Source organism: Zerene cesonia, chromosome 5 (assembly GCF_012273895.1).
Source record: "Zerene cesonia ecotype Mississippi chromosome 5, Zerene_cesonia_1.1, whole genome shotgun sequence".
NCBI lineage: Eukaryota > Metazoa > Arthropoda > Insecta > Lepidoptera > Pieridae > Zerene > Zerene cesonia.
In genome coordinates this window covers 6,708,370-6,722,227 of record NC_052106.1, presented here as the reverse complement: position 1 = coordinate 6,722,227, position 13,858 = coordinate 6,708,370, and positions in this window count along the sequence as shown.

Sequence of the window (13,858 nt, the reverse complement as noted above, 5' to 3'; positions counted from 1 at the left end):
TTCGCTATTTTTACAGTTATTACAATGTACCTAATATTCATACTGTCCCATTTATGACTTTAAACACACTCGCGTCCACCTTGGCAGCCATAGAGCTATGAAATATAGAGCATAGATTACAAAACCATAGGAAATAGAGAAGGCCCTACAGAGTCCGAAACTAATAAATCTCCCGATCGCCAACCTTCCCATCCAGATAATGTATTTCTATTCGGACGTTACACTTACTTTGGCAATTTGCGGGAACCTTTGTGCCCTTCAAGATATCTCGTCAGACGATTGTACTGGACTATTTCTTAACTGGATTTATATGGAGCTGATAATCTAGTTAAGATGACAATTTGGAATGTTTGACGTGAATTGTATAGGTCATGTACAGTTTTACAAGCCATTCTATATTGACGATCTAGAAATAACAATATAATATAATGGTATCAATTAATATTTGTTACAAAATAAACCGATAGAAATTTTGAAATCGAGCCGAAAAAAGTCAATAGCCAGTCGGGGTTCGGTATAGCAATAGATTAACAAATAGATTAATTTTAGACACAACATTACTACGAAATTAAATGCGTAGTTGGTACTCGTAAGTCTAAAAAAATATCTTAAGACTTTATTATTTAGACAAACTTAATAATAAAACTTAATAGTAAGTTTTTTTTTATATTTCATAAAGTTGGCCTCTAACTATCACAAGACCTAAAGCTTTACATTTAAACAGGCCGTATTATCAGCTCCATACATATGGAGTAACAAAGTTATCTTCACAGCGCGTGATATATCCTCGTCTAAGAAGGGCTAAGGTCCGAGCCCATTTACAAATCACAAACACTGACCACCCCACGACACCCCACCCAACGGACAATTATATATAACCCTTCTGTTCACCTTTCTAACTTAAACTTGAAATATCGTTGGATTTGGCCCCTTGAATTGTCTTATGGGTGTAATTATATAGAGCAGGTAAGTTCGTAATTAAAATTGAAGGCACCTCTTAAATTGTTTAGGAAATTCCTTGATCTATAACTTGTTTGATTAACAAGTAATTTAAAGCTTAAGTTTATATATAATCACTAATACTGTACTATAGTTTAATATTAAAACCGATTCGTGTTTACTAAATTTTGTGTTCTATAATTAGGCATAAATATTATTTATTTTCTCATCGCAAATAGTTAGCTGCACAATATGTTGCTAAATCTATTGATTATACATTTTATCAAAATTAATTCATTCGTAGGTACTTTCAATTATTTAACTAAATTTTTAACGTGACAACGTCTTAAATTAGGTTGCGGCTCGGAGTCATTCATGAAAAAGTGTAACGCCCGGTAAAGTTACGATGAGTCACCGAACTATGATCGGTCCGCCGCGCGCGCAGCACTAGAGAATTAGGCGCATTGAATCGGCGCGTGCTTGTGTCTCTGTCTCTGTCTTTTTAGTAAACAAAATATATTTTCTATAGTTAAAATTTGTGCAATTCTTATTTTCACTCAATTCCTTGTTCCTATTGTGCAATTTAATAATATTCGTATCAATAAATATTCTACCGAGAAAAAGACGTTGTCACGTAAAATCTTCGCCCGTAAAACCGACTTTACAGGCAACCATTTTTTTTTTAGTTTTACAGCATTGAAATGTTAATACGGTACGTTTAAAAACTTCAGTTTTCACGAATGACAAAAATACAAAGCGACTAACGTTCGGAATTAATAACGTATTTCTTACGTCATCAAACTTCGGTTATTGAATAGTTTTGATGGAATTAATCAATATACAATATACGCCAATACAAAAACAATCCTTAAATAGTTATTGACAAGCTCTTCCCAGAAAATGGGTTACTAGATCCAAATCAAACCTGTGACTATGACTTTTCGGTTAGGATTTACCAACGTGTGTATAACTAACAGTTCGCCCCGGCTTCGCCCCTGGTACGTATATACCCTATGTGAGTCAGTGAAGTTGCAGCTTCCTAACGGTGAAAGAATTTTTGAAATCGGTCTTGGGTTTTTGCGTGAAAAGAATTCATATCCATTCAATCATATAAATATGAAAAATTTACTAAAACACAATTTGCATACTATAGGCGCATATACAGTTTATGACTGAATTATTATATTATTTTCTTTATATCGAAATATGTATTAGGGATTAAAATATAACAATTTTTGTAAAAAGAAAACCACCTCCATATTGTTTGGATTAGACCAAATTTAAATTAATAAAAATCGATTCGATTCGAAAATTCAGGTAATAAACACAAAAATACAGAACTTCCTCTTTTTGAAATCGGTCAAATAAAACAGCCTAAATCAGTCAAAAGATATATCACTTTAAACTGGTGAGACAATTTAAGATTACAGTCGAAATAGTTTTGCATTTTATTTAGTTCACAAACATAAAAATATTTCCTCTTCATTATATTTATAGTATAGACATGTTGATTTTTTAAAATATAGATAAAAGAAAAACTATAAAAATTTAAAACAGAGTTAATGTAAGGAAATTAATGTAATCCTCGCAATCCTCAGGACAACAGGATAAACTCATGAAATTATTGCATCGTCGCCGATCTTTGCAAAGTGTACAAAGTTTGAATTAAATCCGTCCGTTTAAAGTGGGTCAAAATAGAGTACACAGAAGATTTACCCAGAAACAATTTCAACATATAGGTGAAGCTAATGTGTTAAAAAGATCACATCATTTTATGAACATTCACTGTTCTTAATATAATAAAATTTTCATTGTATAGCATTGCTTTATCTCCCCTTAAGCCCATTTGAATAACTATCGCCAGTTAATTCTTCAGATAACGCCGCCATGTTGGCTGCGGCCGGAAGTCCAACTTGGACATTCAAACTCGACCGGAACTTGATGGAACTGCGACATATATTTCGAATTTGGAACGCTATTGTTAATGTTTAATATTGACAGTTTTGGGAGTGGACAGCGATAAGTTATGTAGATATTGCATTGATGTAGCTAAAGAGATGTAATGATATACTAGGGTGTCATCTGGCTTCGTCTGTCTCAAAATTTTTATAATGAAATAATTGTTCAAATTTTGATTCACATATATCGTAACTATAATACTAAGTTTAATATAAATGTGAAAGTGTGTCTGTTTGCTACTTTGCTTGTATTTTGTGTCTGGAGATAATATGGAGGCTAGAGAGTGACGTAGCCTACTTTTTAGAACTTTAAAATCTCATTCCCGCGGGAATTTCCTTTGACTTCGAGGACGAAACCACGTATGGAAAAATAGCATTTCATAAAAATATGATATGATGAGATATGCATAAGTAGTGTTTTAGAGATTTCTGCATACTTTAATGAAGTTAAAACTCAGATAAATCAGATTACGTAGTTGTTCGGTTATATGTGGATGAATGTAATCTATTCATATTTTTATACAATAGTGCAAAAAAATTCGAAAATTTTAATTTCAAGTGTACACTAACCATAAATTAACAAGTATTTCTTCTTGGTATTCCGTAGTACCTCCTTCATCACGCTCCCTAACTAAATACTCACAATAATCTTGCAATAACTTTAATAATTTTACTAAAACATGAGATTCCTTTCTTCTTTATATATTGTTCCTACCATATTTAATAATTACAGGTGACTACTGAAACAATAACAATTTAAAATTTTCACGAGTGCATCCGCGTGCATAAACTAGCTGGACATAAGGGGAAGTGATACAAAATACAGTGCCCATAATTAATTATTCTCTAAGAAATTCATACGACAAGTCGGCTTCTTACCCGGTCTAAGGGTCAAGATATGCTTTAAATTAATATTCATACGGCAGGCCCAGGTGAATGTCACAATCTGAGAAGGGTGGACTTAAGGAATGGACATCGGTTTGCGATTATTCCTGAAGATTATGCAAGTGTTTGTTTTGGTTGATGCTAGTGAGGTAATGCCTCTGGGAGGAGCTTCCTGTATATATTTTGAAGCACTTTGGAAGTATGGGCTTTTAAAATAGCTATTTATTTGTATTAATTTGTTGTAATGTTTGATCGTATAAGTATACACGCGATACATATTCGGTTATTGGCAAAAAAAATACTAAAACTAATATTCTTAAGGTATATAACTAATAAACGTATTAATTCGAATTATAACAAATTAAGATATTCAAAAGATCCCGATATACAGACATAGACATACTGCTTGTACCGATATATAGACATACTGCTTGTACCGAAGGAGTTAAACGGAACCCCAATAAGGGGCGCAGTATATCCGAGCTACACCACTACCCTCAGATCAGTTCTGCAAAGTGGTTATTCTATGTCCAGTGGGTGCCAAGACGGGGTGGGATACAATACGGGCGCTTGTCTTATCTGCCCACGCCCGAGGTACTGGCCTGATGGATTAACTTCATTGTTCCTGTTGCTGGGTGGAGAATTTATAATTACACTTTATGTACTGCTAATTTTGTTTTTGTTTAACCGATGTTTTTTGGTTGCGGACGGTACATTGGATATGTGGATTTGACATGTTGGTATAAAAAGGTAATATAGATATATCAATTAATATATATGGTGTATGCAATTATAGATATGTGAGACAGAGATGTAACTTGGTATATTTTCATCTCAATCATCTGATGATTCAGCTCATATATGTTCCCACAGCTGGGACACAGGCCTCTTATGAGGGTTCAGGACATAATCCACCTTGCCGGCCAAGTGCGGGTTGACAGATGTCACATGTTGTCGAACTTTTGATTCTTGGACATGCCGGTTTCCTCACGATGTTTTCCTTCACCGTTTCATCTCAACCAATAGTAGCTAATAATGCGAAAGCGTCCACAGATTATAACCATCTTGTTTAAATTTATAAAATAAATTAGAATATTATTAAAACAATAACAATAGTTTCGAAATACGCGTAGCTCTAATATTGTTTTTACTAAAATTGTATTAACCGATATAAAATAATTTTCAATAGATATCATATTATTATTTTATCGCAAGATTATTATCCTCCACCCATCCATCCAGTATACATATAACAATTAAAAATTTAATATAAAGTTGTATCAATTGTGGGTACATAAAGCCAAGAACGTCTCGTATCACAAGACCCCTGTCGAATAGCATTATTATATTCTTTGAATTCTATAACCCTTTCCCCTCTATAGAACGATGTAAGATTTCCTTCAATAAGTCAAGACGCCAAGGAAAGAAACAACACGGACACAGCAAAGAAACGCTTCACAACGCCCATAACTACGAACTTTCAATGTTTGCCCCCATTCCGCTGACCACCTGAAGTCCATCCGACCCTCATCAAAGCAAACTAAATTAGACATTCTAAACATCTTGACCAAGTTATTATTCGGGGATTCAGTCGACCGAGTCAAATCCTAAAAACAAACTGGACGCATGCAAATAGCGTTGCGAACTAATTAAGTATCGTTTGTGTAGGATTCGTGATCTTGGGATGTGTTTTGATTAAATTATTCGAGTGTTCAAGAAGTTATGTCTGTACGTTTCGGTATTCAATTGCGAATTAAAAAGAGTTTGTTTGAATGTATGTTGAACTAGCCGCGCCCCGCGGTTTCATCTGTATATTATTAGTTGCATCATATTATTCCAGTTGTCCAGCTGTCTACGAACCAAATTTAATTGCAGTCGGTTCAATAGTTTTTGCGTGAAGGAGCAACCGACATACACACATCCTTACAAACTTTCGCATTTATAATATTAGTAGGACTACACACGTAGTATGTACACAGGTCTCATACTATGTCTTCTTTGAGGTTGCAGCTACAGTATGTAGTTGTTTTGTTTTAGTTTTACCTAAAGCCAATTCAAAGAAAGTGCATTTTGAATCGATGCAAATTATATTATGAAGGCATCGTGTATTAATTACTTTTCGTTACATTTCCCCATTTCGTGAGAAATTTTCGTTTGCAAAACATTGAAATTTATTATTAAAAGGAAACAAAAAAATTGAGTTTACCAAACTAGGTGAGACTGTATCTTGGAGACTCGAATTTCGACTTTCCTGTTGTTATATAACTTATTATCAAATGTATATTTAATTGTTAAGTTTTTAGTTATTTATTCAATAATATTAACCTAAATTAAATCACTATTATATATTTTGTCATCATTTTCATGTTAGATAAAAATGATCATATAATTTTATAAAATCAAAAATAAATGAAATATAATATATAAAATGAATAAAATATAAAATGAAAAAGAAACGTTGCTTAGGAATTTTCTCGTATATATTTAATTACATAAAATAATTGTTGTCTTTAGTTACTTGAAATAATATAATTTCTTCTAAGAAACTCGCAAACAAACGGATGGATTTCTCCATCAATACAAACAAAGCATTACCAGCTTGTCCTACATTCGAAAAAACAAAAACAATCTATCTTTCGATGACTTGGAAAATCGTGACGTCATCGTGCACTTTTCTGGAGTGTCTTCAATTTCCTCCAAGAAGCCCCAAGTCATGTTCAAACCACATATGCCACGGGAAACTGGCTCTTAGCGTAATGAGCATAGAGGTGGTACGGAAGAATATTTGTGGCTTATGATATACAGAGGGCTAGAATAGCGAGCACATTATTTCAGTGTTTTTAAAATACCTATATTAAAGGAGTTATTTGTAAAAAGGTTAACACAAAATGCTTTATTTAGAAATTAAAAACTTTTCAACGGATTTTAAACGCGATTTATTCATTATATTATAAACCCGACGTTTCGAACACTTTACAGCGAGCGTGGTCACGGGGAGACTGAGATGTTATATGTCTTGAAGGTCATACAAAAATTGTTGTTTGTGAACTACCTCCACCTATTTCTCCGCAGTTGGTATGTGGAGTATTTTTCTGGATGTTGGCAGTATTGGCTGATAGTGTCTTCTGGTCTTTTGGTATGTCTGACATGGGGTTTTAAGTTCTTAATAACAGGATCCCAGGTGTTAGAAAGTTGTAAACCATCTTCTCTATTGAAATTTGGATGTTTTTTAATTTCAATAGCCTCACGTACAAGTCTTGGAAAAAATCTATTTTCTCTGGCGAGGATTTGTGGTTGGTCGAATCGTAGGAAGTGGTTGTTGTCCAGAGTGTGTTCACATACCGCAGACTTCTTGTGACGCCTATGCTTGATATCCGCAATGTGTTCCTTCAGTCGGCTACCAATGCTTCTTTTTGTTTGGCCAATGTAGGAGAGACCACAATCACAGTCTAACTTGTACACTTGTGTGTGAAAAATACTCCACATACCAACTGCGGAGAAATAGGTGGAGGTAGTTCACAAACAACAATTTTTGTATGACCTTCAAGACATATAACATCTCAGTCTCCCCGTGACCACGCTCGCTGTAAAGTGTTCGAAACGTCGGGTTTATAATATAATGAATAAATCGCGTTTAAAATCCGTTGAAAAGTTTTTAATTTCTAAATGTATAATACTCGCGTGAAACCAAACACAAGAAAATACTATGCTTTATTTATTTATAATAATCATGCTGAATAATATTTATTAAATATATAAGGTTATAATTTGCATCATGCGACGATTATACTAGGCAGGTCAGAAACAATATTTCAATCAATTGTTAATCTGTGTAAGTGCTTAGATATGAGACAGTTTTATTCAAGTATTCATGGAAACAACAATGTCATAGGTTTCCGATACTTAATTAAAATTTTAAATAAAAAAAAACAATATATACATGCTTAAATAAAGGTCTGCTTCATAAAATCAATATTAAAATACCATATACTCATTCAATTTCAAAGACATTATCGCTATATGCAGGTTTTCTTTCTAGAATGTTCGACAATATCAGCGTCTTTGTATTCCAAGTAAAGGGTAGGGTGTGCTGTGGCATAAATGATCACCGAGTTAGGTTGACGAAGACAAATGACGGCTGATGTCGAACTTACACAGAGATAAGGTAGGCTTCTTAAATTAGCTGCGTTTTACTTCGGTTTATTTTTCACTGTCCGAGTCGGTTAAAGGGTTGGCTTGTCGAAGTTAGTTCTGAGTTTTGATGAAGTGGTCTCTCCTGGTATATGCCAGTATAGTAGAAGACCATAGTGTTATATATATACCAGTATATGTTATATTTTATGGAGTAGAAATTTTAGTCATTGAGAAGTTTTGTAATTAAAGCTAAAAATATAATAGTAAACTCATTTGTCAGTAGAGTAACTAGCTATAAAGCTCTTTGCTATCCCTTATATAAAATGGTTTCTTATGGGTGGTAAGAAATATCTATTTGAAATAAAATAGAATTAATTTTAACAAAAAAGGGACCGCCTTTTAATTGTCAGATCTTGTCTAAACTTAAATGGGAATGGACATGGACCAACCAACATTAAAATAAAAAATAATAAAAATCTCCGTTCAGACATTAAAAGGTTAAAACACAAAAAAATTAAAATCGTCGAATTGATAACGTTCTTCTTTTTTATAGTCGGTTGATAAATTTGTCTACTATGTACGCCTAGGTGAAGAAAGAAATTTTTCTCATGCAAAAAAATTAAAAATATATGTATATAGGGCAGAACCCTACCATTATTTCTATAATTCACAAAGGTCACTTAAAAATCCTGTTGTTTCATCTTTAAAATAATCAGTACTTGCACAAATCCGAAAAAGCACCACACGTTTATCCAATTGTACTAAAATGAGTCGAAAGTGAGGTAACGTTCGCGCTAATAAATTACCCCCTGTATCTAGTATAAGACCTCTAGCGTGGGTCGGCCGCAACGATTGTCCGAAAATTAGCTTTGACCGCATATAAATACATTAAGATAATCTGTGGCATAAGTCACGAGGTCCAACGATTTTCAATCGACCAACTCAATACAGGTACTGGTTGACTTGAAGTCCTTGTATAATATCGAATTAAAAAAAAAAGATTAGTCTTTTTACTTGATAGCTCCGTGGGTTTTCGACCGATTGACGAATAATCTTTTTAACACGCTGTTATTAGCTTTACTTGTATGTTTGTATGTATGTATGTAACTCACACCCGTTTTTCTCCCATCCCGCGAACCGATTTCATCTGTGTTAAAGGGTACTGATATCCCTGCGAGTTACTACTCCAGATTCTAAAATGGAACCAAATGAAAATAATTCTAATATCAAACAAAAAGGAAAATCAAAACATATACAGTCGAATTGGGAACCTTTTTCGGTTTTGGGAACGTCGGTTGAGAAAATAATAATCCCTATTGATATTATAAACGCGAAAGCAACTCGTCTGTCCGTAATCATGCCACAACCACTGAACCAATTAAGATTAAATTTGGTACGTCAAATTTTGTTTTTTTCTCGAGTCTCAAGCTACTAGTGAGATTCGTAGGATAGTTTTTATCTCGGAAATACATTTGCAACGGGAACTATGTGAAAACCCCCAGACCGTATACTACGCTGACGATGCGGCGGGAAAAAGCTACGTTTGTCTATGAGAGACTCGTTTAATTTTATAAATTACAGCACACGCCAAGTCCAAGGGAGGCGGCAAGTCAAATAGTGATGAAGATGTTTGACCAAGATGCCTTGAGGCTTGTTTTCTATAGGAAATATACCTGAGGTACTTGAATGTTTCTTAATGTAATAATAATATAATGCGTGTGTTTACTTTTTGTATTTTAATTGACATGTAAAAACATTGGTTTTAATCAGTTTTTAATGAGTCAAGAGGATTGTTATGCAGTTCGCTTCAATAATAGATTTCGATATAGTTTTTTGTGTATATGTTCATTATATCTTCCTATAATAAAACATTTAAATATATTATTGCATAGAAAAAAACATTAATAGACTTTTTGCTGAAAAAAAAAATACTGTGTACGTATGTGCTGATTCTTTGAGATTTATGAACCGAAAATTGTATGTTAATAAACTAAATAGTTTTTTTTATCTATAACCAATACAAACGAAGCAAGAGCCTATAACTGAATCATTTATAATTGAAATCTAATACTAACTGAATTAGCCAATTAATTATCATTATTGTTAATAACAATGTTTACCAACCATAATTTGAGTTCGTTATCGCATTTAACAACTTAAACTTAAATACTTACAAACAATATTTACAAAATAAACCGTGTACTAACATACCAAAAAGAATAAACAAAAACATAAACAAACATTCCAACGTAACTATGAGATGTTTCATCTCAAATAGGTAACCTAAAATATTAATCATCAAATACTAAATCCCAACCTGAAGTCTGCTTCAAATCTTAACTAGCAAACACACACTAAGATTCGACTAACACATTTAAATGTTAAACCTCCCCAACCCCCACTGACCGGGGTCAGGGGGTTCATCCCATCTCCCAATACATTTCATATTCCGTTGACAGAGGCACAATAATAACGCGGTTCTGTTCGTGTAAAAGCAAGACATAGTTGATGCACGTAGGAATAGTTATCTGGAAGAGACTATTATTGCGCCTGTAGTATAAGAGTAATATAGTTATTACTGAGAGCATTAATCATTTGCAAGACGTATGTGTAAAGGGCATTAAATTCACAGGATTCTGTGTTTTTAAAAGTTTCTAAAAGTATAGATGTATGGTACAGTTTTGCTTGATGTAGATAAAGCTAATACCATGTGTTTCCATTTCATACAATAATACTTTTTGTACATACGTTCATAAAAATCGATATCATATAAAAACATTTTGTTGAAAGGTAAAGAGCTTGTAAATATACATATTACACACACATTATACACATTACGTAGATACAAATATTTTCTCTATATTAAAATTTACAGGTTACTGTAATAAAATTAATACTTAACATATTAAATCTTCTTAAAATTCTTCTACACACATAGACACATACAACTTTCCCACTCGTTTCATAAGTCACATACAGGTCAAATCGAATAAATCAAGCCCCCATCCAGATCTATACATCCCGCTTGACCAATAGTTGGAAATAGTTGAATTTGAAGACGTTTGGAATTTACGAGTGGTTACGACCCTATGGGTGCCGGACGATAGAATATTTCAACTTCACCGATTGCTTAGCTACGAATATTTGACGTGTCTTGTGTATTGGCTTATATAATAATTATTTTGTTGTTCTCTCTTCAGTTAATTTTGCATATTGACCGAATATTGGTACTGGTGTTATTTTTTTTTCTTTAACGTCATACTTATGACTGAGAACGCAGTAAATATGGAAGTTATATAAAGGTAGGTTGAATAAATATAAATCTGTATGTAATTAATAACATAGCGTCATTATACAACGTGTTCTATTAAGGATCCGAATGAGCAATTTTATTGTAACCCAGTGATATGTATTTTGAACAGAGTCCTTATTAATCGCTGCATAGTAAAGCAAAATCGCTGCCCGCGTCTGTACGCATGAATGTTTAGATCTTTAAAACTACACAACGGGTTTTGACGTTTTTTTAATGGATAGAGAGCTTCAAGAGAAAGGTTTATATGCATAATAACATCTATTAAACCACTACAAATTAACGCGAACGAAGCCGCGGTCGGTAACTAACATTATATGTGCGAAAGTGTGTTTATTTACTTGTTTCGTTCATAAAGGAGCGATTTATGGTAAGATTTTAGTGCCTGGAGATGGTTCAGAGGCTAGATAATGGTTTAATCTACTTATACCATGTAAGCATCTAATTACCATTTCGGGTGGGCAGATAATTGATATTTTTAACACTACAAGTTGACCCGCGAAACTTTCTTGTATTGCTTGAATTTTTGTACAATTTTCAGTTCTTCAATTTGTTATAAGGATAATAAACCATTATTTGTTTCATATTAATTATTATGAGGATATTCTATGTGAATTGTTTTTGTTTTCAATGTGTTTTAACGTAGCGTTCCTTGTTTATATATTATACATTATATATATTCAAACATTCGAAATCAGAGAATATTAAATGTCTTACATTGTTTAAAAATGAAATGAATACCTTTTAATTTTAATCCATAGTCTAGTACGCATAACCAAACCCTAAATCTATCTAGAAATTACTAGTAATCATCAATTCATCGAATTAATATTCGATGAATAGACTCCAAGTTGGGATCCAAGTATAAGATTTTGCCAAATTGGATGGTCCATTGTCCAGTCCGTCATAATTTAGTTAGTGTGTGTGTGATGAATTTACAATTCAATTTGCATATTATAATAATTTTGAATTACTTTAAGGGCAGAAGTGGTATTTACATACTCAAGTATAACTCAAGTTCACTATGAAACTTAATTATAACTTATTTTAAAAAGTTGAGAAAATTTTTAACATTTTATTAATTATCAAGTATTAAAATAAAAAGTATTAAAAAGCTTCTCTCCTTTTTCATTTAAGTAATTAATTTATATAATATATGATATGACTATCATATATTATATAAATTAAACAGCACGTTTTTATTTTATCTTAAATATAATAAATACATTTGAGCTATTGTGTTTAATGCTACTTCTATTTAACTGTTGTTGATATTTTTTCATAGATAAGAGAGAGAGAGATTTCTTCATAGATATCTCTTATGTTATTATCTAATCATTTTAACCCTTTACAGTTATTAGGACACAGATCGATACTTAATTTGTGTCTAAAATGCACATCCTGTATATCTGGAATCGCTGTCGTTAGCTCAGTATGCAGAAACTGATTTTTTAATATCATTTATTCATTAGCTAAAAAAACACACCCTCTATCACCCGAATCGCTGTCTTTAACTCGGAATATGCACAAATAGATTTATTAATATCGAGGGGGTGGTTCGCCCGATGGGGGCAGCAAATGTAAGCCTTGCGTCCGACAGCACCGGTCATAACTAAGATGTCTTGACCGTTCGTAATTCTTGGCCCCGTGTTTAGGCTACAGGGTGTTTGAGTTTCTCAGGATTAGGGTTTGCAGTACTGAGTTTCGCTAAGTTTGTGCAGAGATTCGGTGACAGTTTGATTGGGTAAAATTTTTGTTGTATATATTTAATTTTTGGATATTACTTTATTGAATATGTATAGATTATTTTATTAATTGTAATTTGTATTGAATTTGTATAGTTGTACGTTTGTTTCGAAATATACTTCTTTAACAGAAGCAAGTATTAAAGAAAGAAAAATCATAACCGCTCAAATCTACCACCAAAGGAATCAACACACTGAAAAAGTGTATCATGGCTGATAAACCAGAATAATTGTATCACTATATATTTTAACACACCCTGTATCAAGCCACCAAAGAGCCAGTGACTGTAGGACTGTAGCTAAGAATCCTCTGTGTGTGCTAGATATTAAATTCCGAGTGAAATGTACCCGACGTCTTGTGAGCGCTGGATGTAATTAGTTATAACATTCATGGAATGGTTCAATTTGCTGATTAAAAATATATATTTTATACAGGGTGTTGAATTGATAAGCGTTGTGGGAAAATTTATGTTGTGTGTAATAGCTAACTGGAAACTGTAGTATTTATTCAATTACCCGAATAAATATTGCTGTGGTATGTTAATTTATTTATTTTAATGTTATAGAATTGTCTAAAGCAAAAGGACGGATAGATTTCAAAAGACGCACGCACATATTTATAATAATAATGTCTCGGTCTGGCAGGATAGTTGCATCTACTTGTCCATAAAGAAAATCAATCAGTGAAACAGCATCCATCTCATTACCTTTTTTTGAAGTCGGTTTCTAATTATAATAACTTTTACGATCATATTGAATCAAAAACACAGTCAATACAATGTCACTTAGAAGTTACAGTTTCCAGTCTGTATTAGCAGAGATTTAGATAACTAAATAACCCATTATTTCAATATTTAACGTGTATTTTGCGTAAATTCGATCAGGGC